Source organism: Erinaceus europaeus, chromosome 22 (genome assembly GCF_950295315.1).
Source record: "Erinaceus europaeus chromosome 22, mEriEur2.1, whole genome shotgun sequence".
Lineage (NCBI taxonomy): Eukaryota > Metazoa > Chordata > Mammalia > Eulipotyphla > Erinaceidae > Erinaceus > Erinaceus europaeus.
Window position 1 is genome coordinate 13,582,235 of NC_080183.1, and position 21,319 is coordinate 13,603,553.

General features: G+C 39.3%; 1 long non-coding RNA gene across 1 annotated transcript in view; it reads right to left on the reverse strand.

Moving 5' to 3' along the window:
* The window catches only part of LOC132535404 (uncharacterized), a 106,374-nt gene extending 89,629 nt beyond the window's left edge, over positions 1-16,745 (reverse strand). The window contains exon 1 of the long non-coding RNA XR_009547182.1: positions 16,572-16,745. This is a non-coding gene — a long non-coding RNA (uncharacterized LOC132535404). The remainder of the gene's footprint in view (positions 1-16,571) is intronic.
* Between the last annotated feature and the right edge of the window lie 4,574 nt (positions 16,746-21,319).

Here is a 21,319-nt window from a genome sequence, read left to right on the forward strand (position 1 = left end):
CATTTCTAGGTCTCCAGAATCACAAAGAGGTGAGAACTTCTAGATTAGGTAGAGCTTACAATCTCTTTAAAGTAAGTGCACGTGGCCCTATACTTGACAGCTGGTAAAGCAGTGGAATCATTCAAGATAATGTGGGAACGTTCCAGGATGAGCTGCCATCCACATCTAGACTTTTTCTTTGGATGGAAGTGACACAGCTGGGCATTAGGAACCAGAACAACTCAGGAGGTAACTTGCAATGACTTAGAGCTCAGTGACAAGTGATAAGGTAGCATCTTTGAGCTATTTTTCAAAGAAAATGTAAAGGGGGTGGGTGTTTATCCACACAACTGAGCACTTATTTCCATCCTAAAGGACCTGGGTACAAACCCAAAGTCTTTATTTGTAGGGGAAAACTTCACAAGAGGTGAAATCATGCTAAACATGTCTCACTCTTTCTCTCCTATCCCTCTCAATTTCTCTGTCTCTATCAAAGAAAGGAGGAGGAGGAGAATGAAAAGAAAGAGGAGGAAGACGAGGAGGAGGAGATGATGATGGTGTGATAGGCATCTTATTTATCTGAGGTTTTCCTCAATCAAACTGAATGCTTTGACCACTGAAAGCTATCAAGGGAGGGGATGGGATACGGATTCCGGTGGTAGGAATTGTGTGGAGTTGAACCCCTCTTATCCTATGGTTTTGTCAGTGTTTCCTTTTTATAAATAAAATAATAACAAAAAACTGGCCCTTGCCCATGAATGCTCAGAGTAGAAGCATTTCCTATAAGTACCCTACCTGGTGTGTCTTGCCCAGGATCTTACTAGTTTTCAGTGTCCCCTATCTCTAGACTCCCTAGACTAGATGAGTAATTACCTAGTCACAAAAGCAAATGCTTTATTTTCTTCTCCTGTCCATTAATTTGACTGTTAACCCACTTAAAGCATTAATAGGTAGAGACTTGTAATATAAACATACGTGCCTGTGTCTTGGATCATGTAAATTTGCCACATTATTAAGACTAAAGACAGTGACACATTTACACCTGTGCCTCTCACAAGCTCTAATATATTACCTTACACAGCATGTGCTTAATAAACATAGCTTGAATTATAGTTAGATCTGGTGGGTGAATTGATAGATAAATAAATACTACCAAATCAGTGCATGTGAAACCAGAAACAGGTGTGTAAACATTGAACAGACATTTGAACCTAGGAAATGAACTCAAGATTTGCCACTGACTAGCATTAAATAACGTAGGAATCTAAGATAAATTAGTGATTCTTCTAGATCCAGATTCACCATCTGCAAATTCAGAGTGTTTAGATCACTTGATCTTTTTGTCACCTCTTTAATATTGAAAGTTTTGACCAATTCTTGTCCAGCCAGTATAGTACTGTAATATTTCAAGTCTCTCTCACTTTCTTTTCATGAGTTGTCTTAAATATCTTTAAGTAACTGTCCATCTTTCTTCCACAAAAAACAAAACAAAACAAAAAAAAAACACACCTCACACAGGCTAAAACAAGAATCCTGCAGAGGAAGATGAAGGAATAGTCTGTAACTTTGATCTTTAGTCTCTAAGTATAAAACAGCCCAAGGATAAGAAGCAAAGAAAGGCAATGTCAGACTAGAGAGCAGGGGGGCTATTTGGAGTAAACTATTTTGCCCAGAGTTTCTGAACAAAAAGTCTTTGAAAGTGAAGGGAGTTGTGAGGAAGAGGAAGCAGAGGATTCACCAAATTACAGAGAGAATTGTGAGGATGGAAAAATACCAGAGGGTCTGTATGGTGGGGAGACTTGTAGGTGCAGACTCAAGTCTGAATCTTGATTCTGTCTCCTAAACATTTGAGTGACTGTCTAGCAAGTATCTGTCGGGCCTCCTTTTACGTAAAGGTGTTCAGTGGTCATTCTGTCTACCTAGGAGAGTTGTGATGAAGGTTGAGTGAGGTAAGACTGTGGCAGTAAGGATGCCAGAGTTACATAAGGTTGCAAGCTCCCAGCTGACATAATTAGTCACCTGAAAGCTGTGACCTAAGATCTGTGATCTGTAGGCAGAACTGCCATTTCCTTTATCTAAACACAACCAGAAAACTACAGTGACAAAGTGAGATTCCACAGATATAAAATGCCAAATCATGGGGGGGGGGGGGCGTGCACCTGGCTGATTGTACATGCTACAATGTGCAAGGACCTGGGTTCAAGCTCCTGGCACCCACCTACAAGGAAAAGCTTTACAAGTGTCTATGCAGTACTTAGATGTCTTTATCTCTTCTCTACCTCACACTTCCTTCTCAATTTCTCTCTGTCTCTATCCTAAAGAAACAAATTCTGTGGTCCAGGAGGTGGCACAGTGGATGAAGAATCAGACTCTCAAGCATGAGATCCCTTGTTCAAACCCGGGAAGCACATGTACCAGAGTGATGTCTGGCTCTTTCTCTCTCCTCCTATGTTTCTCATTAATAAATAAATAAATCTTTAAAGAAAAAAAAGAAACAAATTCTTTTCAAAATATGACAAGTCATGGATAATGGGAGGGGAAGGACTAGGAAAAAAAAATATAACCAGAAACCACATGACCTCAATGCATTTCTTTTCTCTAAAGACTTCCCATCTTTTCTCTTATTTCCTTAACTTCTTAATAAACGATGCTCACATCTCTGCACAAGACCTGCTGGTGGAGTGTGTGTCTTGCATATCTATGTTGTGATGTGAGCAAGAACCTTCTCAGTGTTTTAGAAAGGGGATGGGAGGTCCTCTTTGGCAAAGATTCTGTGGTTCTTAACAATGCCTGACACCAGTGCTTGATCATTACCAACTGCTATTAAACAAAAGGGAAAATTCTGATCATATTCATTGTTACAGAACCTGATGCTCCTGGACTTCCCACTATAACTTACAGAATTGTCAATAGGAGCAAGTGTGCAGAATTTTCCTCAGCTCATTTTTCTCAAGACCACTTTTCTCAATGACTGTTGGTTTTTATAGGCTAAGCATTACATTGGTTCTCCCTATAAGCTTATATAGGATCGAGAGAGAGGGGGGTGGTCATTGCAGATTTTTAAGTCTTTTTCAGACAGCTAGTAACTAAGACACAAATTTAATTGATGACTTTAATTATGCTAACCCAAAACAAAAGAAAAATGTGCATTGAAAAATGTTTCATTAGCTGGTATTCTAATTAAGGCAGTGATTTGCATGTTAATGACCAGGTGGGTACCAGAAATCTAAAAACCTGTGTGTGGTAAGTTTTCATTATTTAAAGCTCTATATAGTCAATCTTCCAACACTAAGCAGACTCATTTTGATTCCATTTAGAACGCAGTAAAGAAACAAAGTAAATATGTAAGTAATAAACATTTCAATAAGTATCTTTTCTCTACGAGAGAAAAATTTTGACATAGATATTAGATTTGAAGATGCTCCCTAATGTGTACATGTGAGAAAAATTACACATTTTCAAGATTTGTATAAGAGCCCATAGAGTGATTTTGTTTCTGAAGTATATTTATATGTCATTTACTTATAGTCTCCAATAGTCTTACATCTCAAAAAGCATATTTTTTGAGTCTTAATTGTGTAATTCACAAAATATCAGATTAAAGTGAGAACATTCTGTGTAAAAGATAAAAGAAAGAGACACAGTGGTACTATCTGAAATCTTGAAGAGAAATATCCTGACTTAGTTTTTATGCTTCTAAATACTGAGTTCCTTGGAGAACATGCTAAAAAAAAAAAAGGAACAAAAAAGAAAATTTCATCTGAAAGCTATCTTTGCTAATTGGTTAAATCATATATTTGTAAGCACATGATATTATATAACAGGTACTTATAAGAAAAGTATACCCATGTTAAAAATAGATATTAACATTTATCATGTTGATGAATCATTCCATTTTCCTAAAACTAATTTTGTTTTCATTTCAAACATTAATCTCTTAACAAATATGCCAAAACAGAATGGAAGACCATTTTTTTAACTTTCAAAACTGCTCGTGGGCCAAATAAATAATACTGTAAATGAAAGGGGAAATATCACAAAAAACATCCTAGAAATCAAAGTATAATGCAGCTTTTTAGGACTAACTATAGGGTGCCAAACTACAGACCCTGGAAGAGCTGGATATGTTCTTACATTCATACCACTGTCCAAAACTGAAGCAGGAAGAACTATAAAACATAAACTGAGCACAAGGATCCCAGTTCGAGCCCCGGCTCCCCACCTGCAGGGGAGCCGCTTCACAAGTGGTGAAGCAGGTCTGTAGGTGTCTGTCTTTCTCTCCCCCCTCTATCTTCCTCTCCTCTCTCCATTTCTCTCTGTCCTATCCAGCAAAGATGACATCAAGAACAACAACAATAACTACCACAATAAAACAACAAGGGCAACAAAAGGGAATAAATAAATCTAAAAAATACATGAGACAGGGCTGCCCACTGTCACCATTACTATCCAATATAGTCTTGAACAGCAATTAGGCAAGACAAAGGAACTAAGGGGATACACAGTGGAAGCAAAGAAGTGAAAATGCCACTATTTTCCCATGATAAGGTAGCATACACCTGGCTGGGAAACAGTGCAGTGGTTCTGCAAATGACTTTCATGCCTGAGGCTCTGAGGTCCCACATTCACTCCCCAGTACCCCCGTCAGCCAGAGCTGTGCTTGGCTCTGCTCTATCTCTCAGTATCTCTTTATCTGTATCCCTTTCTCTCACTAAAATAAAAATTAAAGAAATAGATTAAACACAGAAAATTTAAGTGAGTCCAGTAGAAAATTCCTTGAAATTACAAAACAACATACTGAAGATGCCTAGAGTATGACATTTAGTCTCTAAACAATAGTTGGAAATGCTGCTATATAGTTAAGAGCTATCTTGTTTACTCCTTAAAAATCAGGAGATTTCTCTGCTTCCAACTATATATCTAAGAAGAATTTACCTACTTAGCAAGTACTGCTAATTCTGATACGAAGTATATTTATCATTGACATCAGAGTATAACCTGGAGAAAACTCAAGTCTTTTATAGATGTTAGATATTTCCTGAAAGTTTTAGAACTATAATTTCTTTCCACATGATTATGATTCAGCAAGGGAGATGGCTTTGTGGAAAGTACAAGTCAGGAGATAGTCACTTCTAGAAATCAATCTCAGAGAACAGCTAAGTAAAACATTGTGAATTATCAAAGGTCCACAACTATTAGGACTTCTCACTGGTCCTCCTGTAAAGTCTCCATAGAAGGTCTTTTCGTAATTTATATGTATTTATTGGATAGAGACAGCCAGGAATTGAGAGGAAGGGGGAGATAAAGAGGGAGAGACACCTGCAGCACTGCTTCACCACTTGCAAAGCTTGCCTCCTGCCGGTGGGGACCAGGGGCTTGAAATTGGGTCCTTCTGCATGGTAACATGTGCGCTCAGCCAGGTGAGGGCGCCCCTCCATGAAAGCTCTTCACCTGATAAGGGGAAGCACTCCAGACCCAAAACCTCTCAGCAAACCACTCTAGTAGCCCGAACCATTCACATAATATAGTGCTTTAAAACACTAGTTTAAGAGCCACCTGCTATAAGTCTCCTTTAAACATACCATCGTGGTTGACTCCTGTATAGGAATCATTTTATTTTAAAGCACTGCCAAGGCTTCCCCATTCTAAGCTGACTTTTTTTAGATAGAGAGAGAAGGAGAGAGGGAAAGACACCACAAAACCAACATTTCTTCTAGAGTAAGGGGATTGGGGGGTGAAGCCAGGTTCTATCAGGGTCATACCTATGACAGAAAAGGTGCGTTATCCAGGGGAGCTGGGCTGTGTGCCCTTGTATCAGGATGTCAGAAAAACAATTCTATTTCTAGTCATATTCAACTATCTTGAACAATGGGAGTAGGAAAGGTAGGAAGCAACCCAAAGCAAAAGGCAAGGGGTATAAGAAAAAGGCATTAATATGACTTCCTTGAATTTAGATATTTCTATTCCCAGAGAGAAAAGATGTTAAGAGGGAAAAAAAAGGTCTGTAATTCATAAATTCACACAAAGAAATAAAATAATGTCTGCACTCACTTACACAAAGCGGCTAGTTCTTCCTCTCATTATCTTACACTCTATAGCATTGTTCTAACTTCCCATTGAGTTTCCCTTCACTCATTTCTTTTTCAGCTTATTTGAACGTGTGTTCTCAGCTAATAATCAGTTTCTCTAGATACCATGTGACCTCAAATCTACCGTGAGTGGAGAGAGGGCTATGCATGGGACCAGACTGACTCATCTCGAGAGCACAGTTTCCCCATTCAGTTAGTTTTCAGACTGAGTCAAGCAGTTACTAATTCCTCAGATCACTTCAGTTCCAGAAGCTTCCATCTGGCCTGAAATATGCTGTCATATTTCATGTAAGCCATTCTTTTCTATTTTGCAAATATTCCAATAAAGGTGTCAGAGTTAGTTAGGGAAATCAAGTATAAGCATATATCATCAATGCAAATATAAAATCAAATCAATGTTAGGTCTTCAATACATTAAACTCCTGTCAAGTCTAATAACAGCCCCTTCAAACATCCGTTCACTGGAGAACACTTTGCATTGCTGGAAAGGTAGAGGATATTTCCTGCACACGCTGCGATTCACAAGGACAAAGAGTGGCCATTTTTGTTCATGTGTTCTGAGACGCTGGCATCTGCTTCATAAGTAATTCCATTTTAATCTATAAAACTTCCCTGGGGACTGAGCGGTAGTGCAGCGGTTAAGTCCACACGGTTCAAAGCACACAGACGGGCAAAAGGATCCTGGTTCGAGCCCCCAGCTCCCCACCTGCAGGGGGTTTGGCTTCACAAGCGGTGAAGCAGGTCTGCAGGTGTCTATCTTTCCTTCCCCCTCTCTGTCTTCCCCTCCTCTCTCAATTTCTCTCTGCCCTATTCCAGCAACAACAACAGTAATGACAGCAATAAAAATAACAATAACAAGGGCAACAAAATGAGAAAAAATAGCCTCCATGAGCAGTGGATTCCTAGTGCAGGAACCGGGCCCCAAGGATAACTCTAGAGGCACACACACACACACACACACACACACAACAAACCCTTAATTTAGTCACACTAAACTAATAGAAAATTGCATCTTCAAGTGAGCTAAGTAGACTATCCAGAATTACTAGTTTGCTGCTAATCTTCTACACTTCAAATACATGGGGAAAAAAAAAAGATCAAGAACTAAAAATTACTGAACTGTACTGAAAGGCCTGCACAATCCCATCCTGGGTCTCCAGGAGGCTCCTAATTTCTTCTAGTTGGTCTGACTTATTTCCATGTTGCCCTGAGTGATCTTACATCTTTTAAGCCTATTTACTGGGTTAGCACATCTCCTCATATTGTTGTAGAGTTGAATTAGGAACTCCTGGTTCACAACAGCCTGTTGTAAAGTTGTTGTTTTTTTTTTTTATAAGAATTTCCATGCCAACACTGTAGGTGAATTCAGTAGAAGCTGTCAAGACTGAGAGTTTGGAAACTGGCAAACGCTACAAATTAAAATACTTATATTTATTTATTTATTTATTTATTTATTTATTACCTCTAGGGTTACAGCTGGGGCTCGGTGCCTGCACCACGAATCCACTGCTCCTGGAAGCTACTTTTTTACCTTTTTGTTGCCCCTGCTGTTTATAGTTGTTATTATTGTTGTTGTCATTGCTGTCGTTGTTGTTGGATAGGACAGAGAGAAATGGAGAGAGGAGGGGAAGACAGAGAGGGAGAGAAAGACAGACACCTGCAGACCTACTTCACCGCTTGTGAAGCGACTCCCCTGCAGGTGGGGATCCGGGGGCAGGAACTGGGATCCTTTTGTGCAGGTCCTTGCTGCTTTGCACCAGGTGCACTTAACCGCCACGCTACTGCCAGGCCCCCCAAATACTTAATTTTGATCCAGGAAGCTGGTTTCCTAGCACATTAACAACGGTGACGACAGCCACAACCACATCATCCTCTAATATTCAGAAAGCAATCCCATTCATAATTTCAGCTGAGTGACATCTTTTCAAGCAGAATCTCTGCCAGTGTGCTATCACTCTGGCTCTGGTAAGCTTCTCTTCAAACTTGTAGGCCAAATTCTGTTTTCTATGATCGTTTCTCCTCTTCAGTGTTTCAAATATTCCTACCATCACAGCTGCTACATAACTTAAGAATTGTTAATATATAAACAGCACGGAGGTCGGGCAGTGGTGCACTGGTTAAGCGCAAATACCGTGAAGCATAAGGACCCGCGCAAGGATCTTGGTTTGGACTCCAGGTCCCCATCTGCATGAGGGGGTCATTTCACTAGTGGTGAAGTAGGTCTGTAGGTGTTTCTCTCCTCTGACCCCTCTCGATTTCTGTTGGTCCTATCCAGAAAATCGAAAAAATGGCCACAGGAGCAGTGGATTCATAGTGCAGACACTGAACCCCAGCAATAACCCCAGAGGCAAAGTAAGTAAGTAAATAAGTAAATAAATAAACAGCATAACAACTTACCTGGAAGTCTAATATAGAACTATTCAGTATATAGGGTTATTAAATCTAGGTAAATCAAAATCCTTGTTATATTACATTAGCAGAAAGAAGAGAATTATCCAGACAAAAAATAAGTAAGAGACACAATGATAAATCATTGTGTTCTATCATTATAACAATGAGGAAAAAAAGTTTCATTTTAAAGAGGGGTACTATATACTGGACCTCAGCTGACTTGGATTATAACCAGTTTCTTTCCCCCCCCCCCTCAATCTTACATTTCCATCTTTATTAATATACACACACTATTATTCATTCCAGTGGTCTGAGAGGTGATGCAATTTATTAATTATTAGACTCTCAAGCATGAGGTCCTTATTTCACTCCCCCACAGCACAGCACAGCACATGTACCACAGTGATGTCTGGTTCTTTCTCTGTTTTTCCTCCTATCTTTCTCACTAATAAATAAGTAAAATCTTGGGGGCTGGACCGTAGCGCAGCGGATTAAGTGCACGTGGCACAAAGTGCAAGGACTGGCTTAAGGATCCCGGTTCAAGCCACCAGCTCACCACCTGCAGGGGAGTCGCTTCCCAGGCGGTGAAGCAGGTCTGCAGGTGTCTGTCTTCCTCTCCCCTTCTCTGTCTTCCCCTCCTCTCTTGATTCTCGGCCCTATCCAACAACACCAACAGCAATGACAACAACAATAAGAAGAACAACAAAGGCAACAAAAACTGGGGGGAAATAGAATAGTTCCTCATTTCAGTGTATCAGGCAGAGACATGGTGACTATGCCATTATGGTTACTATCTGAAGGTATAATTATTCTGGGGATGAGAGTGAAATGAATGATGTTGCACAAACCTTGCAGAATCACAAATATAAGTGGCACACATATTTACATACTAAGATGTCTTACATGTTAGTTGAGCATACTGAAGTGAACATTAGATCCTGTAATCCATGTGACATATACTCTGGCAACATTTTAAAATCTAATTGAGGCCAAAAGGAAAAAAAAAATAAAATAAACAGCAGTTGTAACCCTGCACTTTTAAACATGTGACATATTAGACTTCTCACAAATTCAGACTGACCGCCTTCCAGTTCAAGTCTAAACAACAAGTTGAATCGAAACATTTCTCTACCATGTGGCAGAATTTTACTTAAAAAAATTTTGAGATACATCTTATTGGACCATTAACAAGGTTCATTCAATACAATCAAGATTAGCCTCACCTTTGTATAATTACTCTAGATATCAGAATAATGAAAAAAAGATCATACAATCTAAATTACTTCAGGTGGAAATGATGGTCAGAAGTCAAGAAATAAATTGCCAAAAAAGTTAGAATTGTAGTGTAGTGTTGTTGATTTTAGCCCTTATTTAAGCACCAGATACTGAATGATTTCAAACTCTTGGCATTTATTATGGAGTAGACACTTGACTGTGAATTGTGCTATTTTCATTGTAAACTAAGATAATGTTGACCATCAGAAGGGTCTGACAGGAAAGAGCTAGTATTTGATTAAGTTAATTAAGTATCTGATTAAAAATTAAGTATTTGTTTCCATTAATTATTTGATTAATTAGCACAAAGGCAACTGGTTTATCCTACAGACATTTTTCTTATTCAACTTATCATATACTTTGATTCAATTATCCAAAAGAGAATAGGAAATCCTATCTTTTTTATTATTGTTATTTATTTATTGGATAGAGACAGCTAGAAATCCAGAGGAAAGGGGGTGATAGAGAGGAAGAGAGACAGAGAGATGCCTGCTACACTGCTTTACCACTCGCAAAGCTTCCCCCCTGCACTTAGGGACCAATCCTTGAGCACTGTGGCATGCATGCACTGAGCCTGGTGCACCACCACTTGGCCCTGGAAATCCTATCTTACCTTCCATTTTCTTTTCATTTTTAGGGGAACCAGAGAGGGGAAAGACCATACTATGGTTCATTTCTCTGGATTCAAATACCCCCTAGCAACTCAGCAGGACCTAAGGTCTGAAAGTTTCCTTCAGGGTAAAAGCTGGCATTACTCGTAAATCTAGCCTTTTAGGTTGCAAGAGAATTAGCACAAATACCATCTATATTCATTAGCTGCCCGCAATATGAGCACACACGATGCGACTTTAAGGCAATCTCACCACAGAAAGTCAGAAAATGGGAGGAAAAGAGAAAAAATAATAATGAGAGTGAGTTCAAAAGGTTCTCTTTAATGTGCATCAAGCAGTTTTGCATAATGCGAGTGACTGCAGGGTTTTGCTACTCAGCAGTGATGGGTCATGCTCGACTTGGGCTTCTCCCGCTCCCCTGTTGGGCTGGCAGCATGTACTCAGTGCCAGTTTCTGCCAACATGTGAAAGATGCTAAGAGATTTCACTCTAATGAGATCGCTGGACTGCAGCACTAGTTAAAAGAAAAGGTCAAAGATGCATGTTTGTTTAGCTTCTCTCAACATGTCTGTTTCTTCCTCAGATGTGAAAGAAGGTGGCTTGATCTTTCTACCAGTGTTTCAAAGGGATCAAGGTAAATCGGTCATAGAGGCCTGATAAATACAAAGCAGGATGAATAAGTTACTGAGAATGCTATCCCTTACATATCTTAGGACAAGTCGTCATTTAAAAATTTTTGCTGAAGTGAGGATGGGTCTCACAGAAGGATATTATGCTGTGCAAGCCCAGTATTATATTAAAAATAAAACCTTCCCCAAAGGCATAACTCTCTTGTTCAGCCTACAAGCACACCATGCCCGTGAGTATATCATCATTCTTCAGCAGTAAATAAATGTGAGGTGAGCACATGAATTTTTCCAAACCGGTAATTTTTTTTGTTGAACTAAAAAGGAATTCAGTCAAGGTGCAAAGAAAAAAAAAAGACACAGTGGTAAATAACTGAATGAATAGGACATATATATTAGGCTAAAAAAAGCATATTAGGCTAAATTCTGCTATGTCTCCAACATACTTATTCCAATGTTCAGTTATTAGTGTCTGCCTCAACTAACTTTTCTATACAGTGCTGACCCATCCGCTGAACAGATCAGGCATAAAATAATATCCTTTCAAAAAAGGTTAGCACAGAATTCCCCTCCTGCTATGCTTCCATTTTGTTCCCATGTTGCATATGGTCTCTCTTAAAAAAATAGCGTCTTGGCCTCATAGAAGCCAAGAGATCGAAAGGCTTAACAGCATGCCTATAAATAGGTAGGAAGGCTACTAAAACCAAACCAGAAGGGAGTATTAACAAGCCAGTGCCTAGGAATGGTGAGCCATTCTAGTACTCACAGACAGGAAACAGCAGGGTAAAGGGAAGTACTGTCACAGTGAGAACTGAAGCAACTGAGAAGGAAGGGGTTATCCTACAAGAACTGTGGTTATGACCCCACCCAAAAGTGGGGAGAGGATATGAACAGAGTATTCACCACAGAAGAGACCTGAAAGGTCAACAAACAATGCAAGCATACTTCAGCTCATTGATGGTCAGAGAAATACAAATAAAGACAACAATGAGATACCACGTCACTCCTGTGAAAATGTCAGACATCAGAAAAGATAGCAGCAACAAATGCTGGAGAGGGTGTGAGGACAAATGAACCCTCCTGCATTGCTGGTGGGAATGTCAATTGGTCCAAACCCCAGCTGGAAAACTCTCAGAAGGCTAGAAATGGACCCTCCCTATGATCCTGCAATTCCTTCCCTGTGAATATATCCTAAAGAACCAAACATACCCATCCAAAAAGAGCTGTGTATATACCTATTTTCATAGCAGCACAATTTGTAATAGCCAAACCCTGGAAGCAACCTAAGTGTCCAACAACAGATGAGTAGCTGAGCAAGTTGAGGTATATCTACATGATGGAATACTACTCAGCTATTAAAAATGGTGACTTCATCTTCTTTCTTCACCCTGTCTTGGATGGAGCTTGAAAAAATCATGTTAAGTGAGATAAGTCAGAAGCAGAAGGATGAATATGGGATGATCTCACCTTTTTCAACAGAAGTTGAAAAACAAGATCAGAAGGGAAAACACAAAACAGAACTTGGATTGGAGTTGGTGTATTGCACCAAAGTAAAAGACTCTGGGGTGGAGGGTGGGGAGGGTTCAGGTCTTGGAACCTGATGGCAGAGGAGGACCTTGTGGGGATTGTATTGTTATGTATAAAACTGGGAAATAATATGCATGTACAAACAATTGTATTTTACTATCAACTGTAAACCATTAACCCCCCAATAAAGAAATTAATGGAGGGAACACAGCACCAGAAAGCATAGTATATTATCAAGAAGGAGGAAAACAAAATGCCCTGGCCAGTTCTTCTCTCTTTGTGCTTTCCTATTGCCTACTACTCTTGAACCAAATGTCAAAGTCAAAATGATGCAGAGTCCAGGGTCCAAGCCTCCCAGTGAGAAAGGAAGAACAGGCAAGGGAGAAGACAGTGAGGGAATGTGGGAAGGAGAACAGCAAATGAAATAATGCTGTGGGCTACTTTTGTGGTGGGGTCCTTGAGGTCAGAGACTATGTTTTCTTGGCTTTTGATGCTCAGCATGTTGCCATATCTAATGTAGTCTTCGCTCAAAGAACCAACTGAGTGTGACAAGATAAACCTTTTGGTTTCAGTGTCAACACTGTTTTCCACCTGTACCATTATGGCCCAAGTAATGTCTTCAAGTATGGATAGAGCTGATCTCAGACCTTAAGCTCATGCCACCTTTTGACTCTGACCTGAGCTGATACGTTCTCTCTCAATGGTTGTTTCCCTGTTTTAGTATGAAAGTCTTCCACAGCCCTCACATGGAAGACGAAGCTAGTTTTACATACTTCTCAGCATTCTGTAGTGCTGTCAGGAATACAGAGAATGGAGTAGCCGTGAATCATCATTGCTCACTGAAAACTAGTCTCTAGATAGCATGTCACAATGCTTTTCTAACAGAATCAGCCATCTAGTTCTCATTCTTTTTGCCTCATTCACATTTTTATCTATTTAATAATGATCAACAAGACCATAGGATAAGAGGGTTACAATTCCACACAATTCCCACCACCAGAGAGTTCCATTTCCCAGCCTAGAATGTTCCTAGCTATGACTAAGGAATGCAAACTCAGACCTACAGGGATGCAGAGGTTACACAGGCTCCTGTGCTGAATTTGGGTCCCAGATCAAATCGGTGGGGTTTACAGCTAACAATATTTATATACTTTTCTCATGTTTGGGAGCTACCCTCTTCCCTGATGCACCTTTCTAATCCTATTTCCAACTCTAACACCATCTCCCAGACAATACCTTTAGTCCACCTGCATGTTAGCTGTTGGGCTCAGGCAAACATTAGTGAAGTCTTGTTCTTGTTCTAAACAAAGACCTTAGAGTTACTCTCAAACTCCATAGTGTTAGGTTACAAATATTTCTTCTTGAAATCTATCCTCTTCTCACTGCTATTGTGCTTCTTGTAATTGAATGGATTTTCTTTTCTGAAGACCAATTCTGATATTCTTTTCTGAATACTAATTCAATCATGCAAAGACAATATATGTGAGTCACTAGAAAGTGGTGAAATCAATTAAGCCAACCACAACCAACTTTCTCTAATGAGATAGAATACAGATGAAAAATAAAAATAAAATAAGCAAGGGTGTTGAAGATAACAAAGCAGAGATTGTCATTATCAATGAAAATGTGTTTATTTATGTATGGAAGTGTATTTGTGATTTATAATGTGGTCAGAAAACATTTAATACTCCATGGTATTTTATTTTATTATTATTTGCCTCCAGGGTTATTGCTGGGGCTCAGTGCCTGCACCATGAATCCACTGCTCCTAGAGGCCATTTTTCCACCCTTTTTGTTGCCCTTGTTGTTGTAGCCTTGTTGTGGTTATTACTGTTATTGTTGATATTGTTCTTTGTTGGATAGGACAGAGAAAAATGGAGAGAGGAGGGGAAGACAGAGAGGGGGAGAGAAAGATAGACACCTGCAGACCTGCTTCACCACTTGTGATGGGACTCCCCTGCAGGTGGGGAGCCAGGGGCTTAAACCGGGATCCTCACGCCCGCCGGTCCTTGTGCTTTGTGCCACGTGCGCTTAACCCGTTGCGCTACTGCCCAACCCCCATTTTATTTTATTACTTATTATTTTATTTATATTTTATTTTATTTTGCCAGACAGAGCACTGTTCAGCTTGAGTTAATGATGTTACTGGGGATTGAACCTGGGATCTTTGAACCTCAGGCATGAAAACCTCTCTGCATAACCATTATGGCGTCTCCCCATTCCTACACACTACCTTTTTTAAAGCTATGCTGAGGCCACTGCACTACACAGGTGTTCTTGATGAAAGCATCTGACCACAAAAGGGTGACTGTGGGCTCATTCTTCTGAAACAGTTCATTAATTCACCCTGTTTATATCGGGTTTTTCTGCATATCCACATTTTTTTCTTTTTGCATACCCAGAGTTTATACAGCTTCATAGTAATGGTGAAAAGGAGTTATCTCTTAATATAACCTGACTGCTATAAACAAAGTCATTTCTTATTGCATCTTTACTCATAGACAAGAATTTTTCATATAATTCCCCTGAAGGTTATTTGTAACATAGTTTAAGTCTTTGGCTACATTTTCAAAATCTTTTTAAAAGGAGAACATTTTTTTCCCCATAATGTCAGTTTTGTGTTCTGTTTTCTTCTCCCTCAAGTCGTTTTGGAAAACGAGGTAGATAGCAATAGAGAAGACTTCTTTTCAACTAGGGAAGAAGACAGTGTCAGGAAGAGAAATCTGAGTTTGGGATTCCTGTCTACACTCCAGCTTTCCTTCTCTGGAAGTACTACCAGCTCAAGATGACTTTTTTTGGTGTTGATGTATATGCAGAAATACATAAATATACATATATATATATATATATATATATATATATATATATATATATATAAAGTATGAGAGCCTTACATATCACATTTGTGTTTTTAACTATGAAATGTTTGGTTGTTGAAAAAGTCAGGATATATTGTTGCATATAAAAACAGAACATGACTTTTCTGACAAACCCAATGGAATGTCCTAACGTTCCATGTAGAATTAATCTGAATTGTTTAGTACTATACCTAGTCCAGAATACGGACTAACAAGTCAGTAGCAAAAACTGAGCGGGCACATATTAACGTGAATTCGTTTCTGAGTTTATTTGGGGGTCTTACTCACTTAAGTCATTAGCTGCACAGTGTTATATGCAAATATTTGATAATTATCTTGTAAAAATCACCTCTCTAATCCCATCACTTTTCCTTAAAGTTTTAGTAGATTCACCCTGGAGTCCCTGAGGAAAAGGGGAGATGGGCACCTGACTCTCTGACCTCGATATGCAGGAAGTGTACTTGTCTTGTGGACTCTGGTAAGGAAGTCCACTGACCAGTAACTCCCAGCTGGCCTTCGTAAACACTCTGTAAAGCAGAGAGTCCAAGATGGTGTTGCCCAGTCTTCCTTTCTTGCCTCTGCCCTTCACCTCACTTTTCTTCTCATAATTCCCCTAAATCTTCGCCAGTCCCTTCCACCTTTTGGTCTAGAAACTTCACCCTACTAATTTCTTTTTTTTCTTAGCATCTCCCATGGAAGAGTAGAGATCTACCAACATAATAACCCATAATTTGCTTACAAAAATTTGCATATGTGTTTTGTTTTTTATAGTGGAAATATTGCTTTGAAATGAATTTATTAAAAACCATCATCCTCTCTAAGTTCTGTTTGTGTATTAATTTTGGCAATACCACTTCTACTGTCCAGAGTTAGAAAAAAGTTTTTAAGAACTTTTGGAATGTTTAATATGCCAAAGTACCCTTTCGGCCACATTTTGATGCTCCTATATTCTATTCTTCGTAGGGATAAAAGATTATATGGAAGGTTGTTTAAAATGCTATTGGTACGTTATTGCTTTGTTCTTCAAATTAGAACATTTTATTGCCTTTTATGTCTTACTAATCAATAATCGTTTGAATTCTACCTTCCTTCTCCAAGTTAACAATTTTGCATCTTAAGAAAGCCATGATTTTGGAATTTACACTCAGATTTTTTTCATGTCATAAAGGGAGAACTTAGAAAGCATATTCTTTCATTAAGAAAAACTAGAACTTACTTGTCACAGTTCTCTTCATCTTTTTTTTTTTCAAGTGCAGTTCTGTAGTTTAGGCCACATCTTTTTCTTTCCTTTTTCTCCTTTCTCTTTTCTTCTTGTCTTTCTCCTCCTCCTTTTTTTCATTAGAGAAAGAGAGACACCAAAGCAAGAGAGATTGTCCACATGGTACAGTGCCTGAACCTAAGAAGCAAGCATAATATATCATGAGCCCTGATGTGCAGTCTCTCCAACCCTAGAATTCTCTTAATTTTTGAAAGTATTAAAGATGATTGAGATTCATTGAAAAAATATTAAAATTTGAAAACAATGAAAATTACCTTTTTATTATAAATTGAAGGATAAAAAAGGAATTGTAAACTCAGAATTGTAGAGAATTTAAGGATTTGAATACAGTTATACTAAATCTTCTGTTCTCCATCAAATGCTAAAACACAGCCTTTGATCTTACATTGCTTATTTATTTATTACCAGAGCCCTGCTCTGCTCTGGCTGATGATGGTGCTGGGGACTGAACACAGAACTTCAGAGCCTCAGCACGGGATTCTCTTTTGCATAGCCATTGTGCTACCTACCCCCTGATCTTCCCTTTAAAATCAAACAAGTGGCTGTTCATCTCTTCCCTACCCTCTCTACTTAAGTACAGTCTGCGCTCTGTGACTGCTTGTAAACTAAATCAATATCTGGCTCTTTAACATTCTATGATCAAAGCTTGATGTACTATGTAAACCTCTTTTATCTAGAAACATCTTGTCTCTCTAATTGCTTAGATATCTGTATTACAACTTGGCATTATATCTTCCATCCAGCTTGGTCTGAGGCTACCTCTCTCCCAGATTTAATCCTATGGCTGTCAACTGGGTTGACCTGACACAATTGTTCTTTTCTTTAAAAGACACATCTTGCTTTGGCCACATAATATGGGATAAATTTCTAACTTGGAAATAAAGGTCATGACTCCAAGATTTTCTTAAAAATCTATTTCAATCTCTTAGTGCACACAGAATCCTGGAGGTGATCTTCCTCCAAAATCACTCTCCAGTGATTATAAAATTTGTAGAAAAGAGAGGTTAGAAATGATCTTTCAGCACAAGTAAGTTGCCAAAGCAACAGGAAGTAAATTCTCCTCCTGATAGCAGTGGTAAGCCTACTAATTCCTTCCTTAGTCCTGGCCTCTTTGACGGAATAACAGGGGTGGGTGGAAAACAGTCTTCTATATTCTTCTTAGTTTATCCTTTTAAAATTAAATAGCACAGTGTAGTGAGTTATTACCAGTGAATACCTAAAGGGTGAAAAGAGTAGTGGAGAAAACTCAGTGTTATTGTAGGCAATGGCGAGCTCAAGTATGATTAAAAACAATAACAGAAAAGAAATTCGGTTCTTACAATTTCCCAAGGAAAAGAACTCCCAGCAGTGGCAACCACCAAATGACAGAATGACTGGTTTCAGCTACAAATCATAGTAACAGGGGACATAAACGTTTAGGGAAACTGGTTTACTTCCTAATGGGCCACACTTCATCCCCACCCTCCCAGACATAACCAGCATAGTCCTCACGAGTCTTGCTAGCAGTTTCTTTTTGCAAGTCCATGAGCATCAGTCCTCTAGATTCCACATATGTCCACATATGTCCAAGTCCCTGGTCCCCAAGTGCAGGGGGAAATCTTTGTGACTGGTGAAGCAGTGCTGCATGTGTCTCTCTGTCTCTCTCCCTCTCTATCATTCCTTTCCTTCTTGATTTCTGGCTGTCTCCAGCCAATAAATAAAGATAATTATTTTTTAAAAAAATATTTACTTATTTATTCCCTTGTGTTGTCCTTGGGATTTTATTGTTGTAGTTATTATTGATGTCGTTGTTGTTGGATAGGACAGAGAGAAATGGAGAGAGGAGGATAAGACAGAGAAGGGGAGAGAAAGACAGACACCTGCAGACCTGCTTCACCACTTGTGAAGTGACTCCCCTGCAGGTGGGGAGCCGGGGGCTCGAACCGGGATTCTTACGCCGGTCTTGCGCTTTGAGCCACATGCACTTAACCGGCTGTGCTACTGCCCAACTCCCCAATTAAAAAAATTTTAAAAAAGAAAAATAGCACTACAAATATATCAATAAGTGATAGAGGTCATGAATCACAGGGTCTCCAACAGATGGGAAAGCCGTGCTGTGTGTCTCCCCCTCTCGCCCTTTTATCTTAAAAATAGAGAAGAAAAATCAGGCTGGGGTTATAAATCAAGATGAAATCAAATTTTATTCAAGAATTTAAAAATTATCAAAAATTAAAGGAATAAAATAGATGGACTCACGCGGTATGCACAAGATGCTGAATCATTTTTTCAACAGTGGGGGGAGAAAAGGAAATAGTTGACGTATTTTCCTTTCATTGATGTGAATACAGATAAGATAATTCTAACAATCTCATGACCCAGCTTGGCCATGAACTAAATTGAGAGAAGCAGTTATAGAAGAGACAAAGTATCCGGGCTACTGCTATGGCTCCATGTTTAAAAAAGACTAGAGAAGTCACAGATGGCTAACGTCTCTTTCCCATTCTAGTCCTTCTTCATGTTACTCTTTCCCGAAGTTAGAAATGCCTTAGTCAGCTCCATTCAACTTTATCTAATTAATTTCAGATCTAACTGTTATCCTTGCCTCTGGATCTGAATTCTCTTGGAACATTAATCAAGCTACTTTGATTATTTCCTGAGACTGGTGAAATCACACTATCTTAGTCCCCCACCCCCATTTTCAAAGCCAAAATAAATCTGTAGGTTCCAGGAGAATGTTATTTCTCCAAGGGGCAGCACCGATAACTAAAACGGTTAATGAAACAATGCAAACACAGACTATCAATGAGCATGGCAGCAGCGAAAAGAGGCATTAAATTCAGGAGTCAGGCTCCCTAAGAACAAATCCCAGGCTCATTACTCTCTATCTGTGTGATCCTGAAAAGCTACTTAAAAGTAGAACTAGCTCTGGGCTGCAGTGAAACCTGGTCACGATCGACAAATATTAGCTAACTGTTGCTAGAGAAAGACACCTGGATTGAAGCTTGTCCAAATGACAACAGAAATCAAATCACCCAAATGAAAATCCTCCTAAAAATCCAAGGAGAAACCACAAGTCATAAACACTCTTCTAACAGGCTTCACCGGAAAAAAGCAGTTTCTCCTTAAGAAAGGGATCTGGATGCCTCTGAATTAAAGAAAACAACACAAACAAACAAAGCAAAGCAAAAAAAAAAATCAAAGCAAGTGCAAAACAGTCCAGTCCTGACAGGACCCTCCCCTCACCGTAGAGGCAGCATCTACTGCAACAACCACACTGCAATCAAAAAGGCTAAAGGAGCAGTATTGTTGGCAGGAATGAGAAGAAACGAGAATTCACTAAGGGAAACTCCCACTATGCTCTTGAAAATTCATCTCTCAGAAAAGGCAGTCCAAAACAATAAAAAGTGCCGAGTCTTTTTAATTGATGAATAATTTATGGATCATCAGGAACCCCCCATCGAGGCAGCTGATGAAATGCGAACTATTTTGATAAGCAGAAAGTTCCTGGCACAGGTACCTTAGGGGAAGGAAACCGTGATTTGCCATGGACGCTGGTCCATGCCCTGGGAAGGAGGGACGCTACTCAGTTTCTTTCAGCATCGATTTGCCTATCCGCCCGCCCCCTGCATCAGTGGTGGAAATCGCCTCCTCTTGTCAGTTTCTTTCCCCTGCCAGTATGGTAGAGGTTCAACATGGATAAGAAAGGCGATTAAAACAGCTCTGTCCCAAGTGGGCTCTCCCAGTGTGCCATCCTGTCCTCCTTCTCTGGTGTCAACTGTCACTGAAGAGTGGTAATTGAAATTTGTCAGTGTTGACAGCCGATGACTAATATAGAGATATTCATTACATATCCCTCCTGGAACGGGAAGGAGATGAGTGCATATTATATTAAACTCCAGATGGAGGCAGCCATGGGACAAGGAAATGCAGGCACGACTCAAGCCAGCAGTGCAGCGGGAAGAAGGGGAGAAATCCCGGGCTCTCTGAAATTAATTTGTACAGAAAGAGACGGTGGCAATTTTGTTCACTCGTATTCAGTGTAGCTTCATCTTTCCCAGCTTAATACTTTTCTTGTTATAGGTTGATGTTAGTATCCACTAATCTTGGACAGAGTCCATTTGAAAAGATATATTAGTGGCCGGGGGGTGGTGCATTTGGTTGAGCATCTAAGTTACCAAGCACAAGAAGCCAGATTCAAGCCCCTGGTCCCCACTTGCAGGGAGAAAAGCTTCACTAACAGGGAAGTCGGGCTGCACGTGTGTCTGTTTCATTCTCCCTCTCTGTTGCCTTGCTGTCTCGCAACTTCTCTATGTCTCTATGCAAAACATGTAAATATTTTTAAAACGATATATTAGTTCCACTTTTTCAAATGTGAAAGTGCCAAGGTTTTATTAGAACTTAGGTGTCACTTCTGCTTTTCATTCTCATGATTTTATCGTCTATATGTAGTTCACCGCTAATCAGAATCTCTAAAGATATGAATATTGATATTACCCAAATCCATTTTTGAGAAATTTAAAAAAAAGAAAACTCTAGTTGAAATCTTTGCTGAGTTTTGGCTTTAGTCAATAATGAATATAAATCGATTGGTTTCTATACATATATAGAAAGTGAATCGACTGTAAAGCTGTGGTCTAAGGTCCCAGTTGAATAATAATTTGTTGAATAGCAAATTAGCTTAAACTTGGTGGATGGAAATGACAACT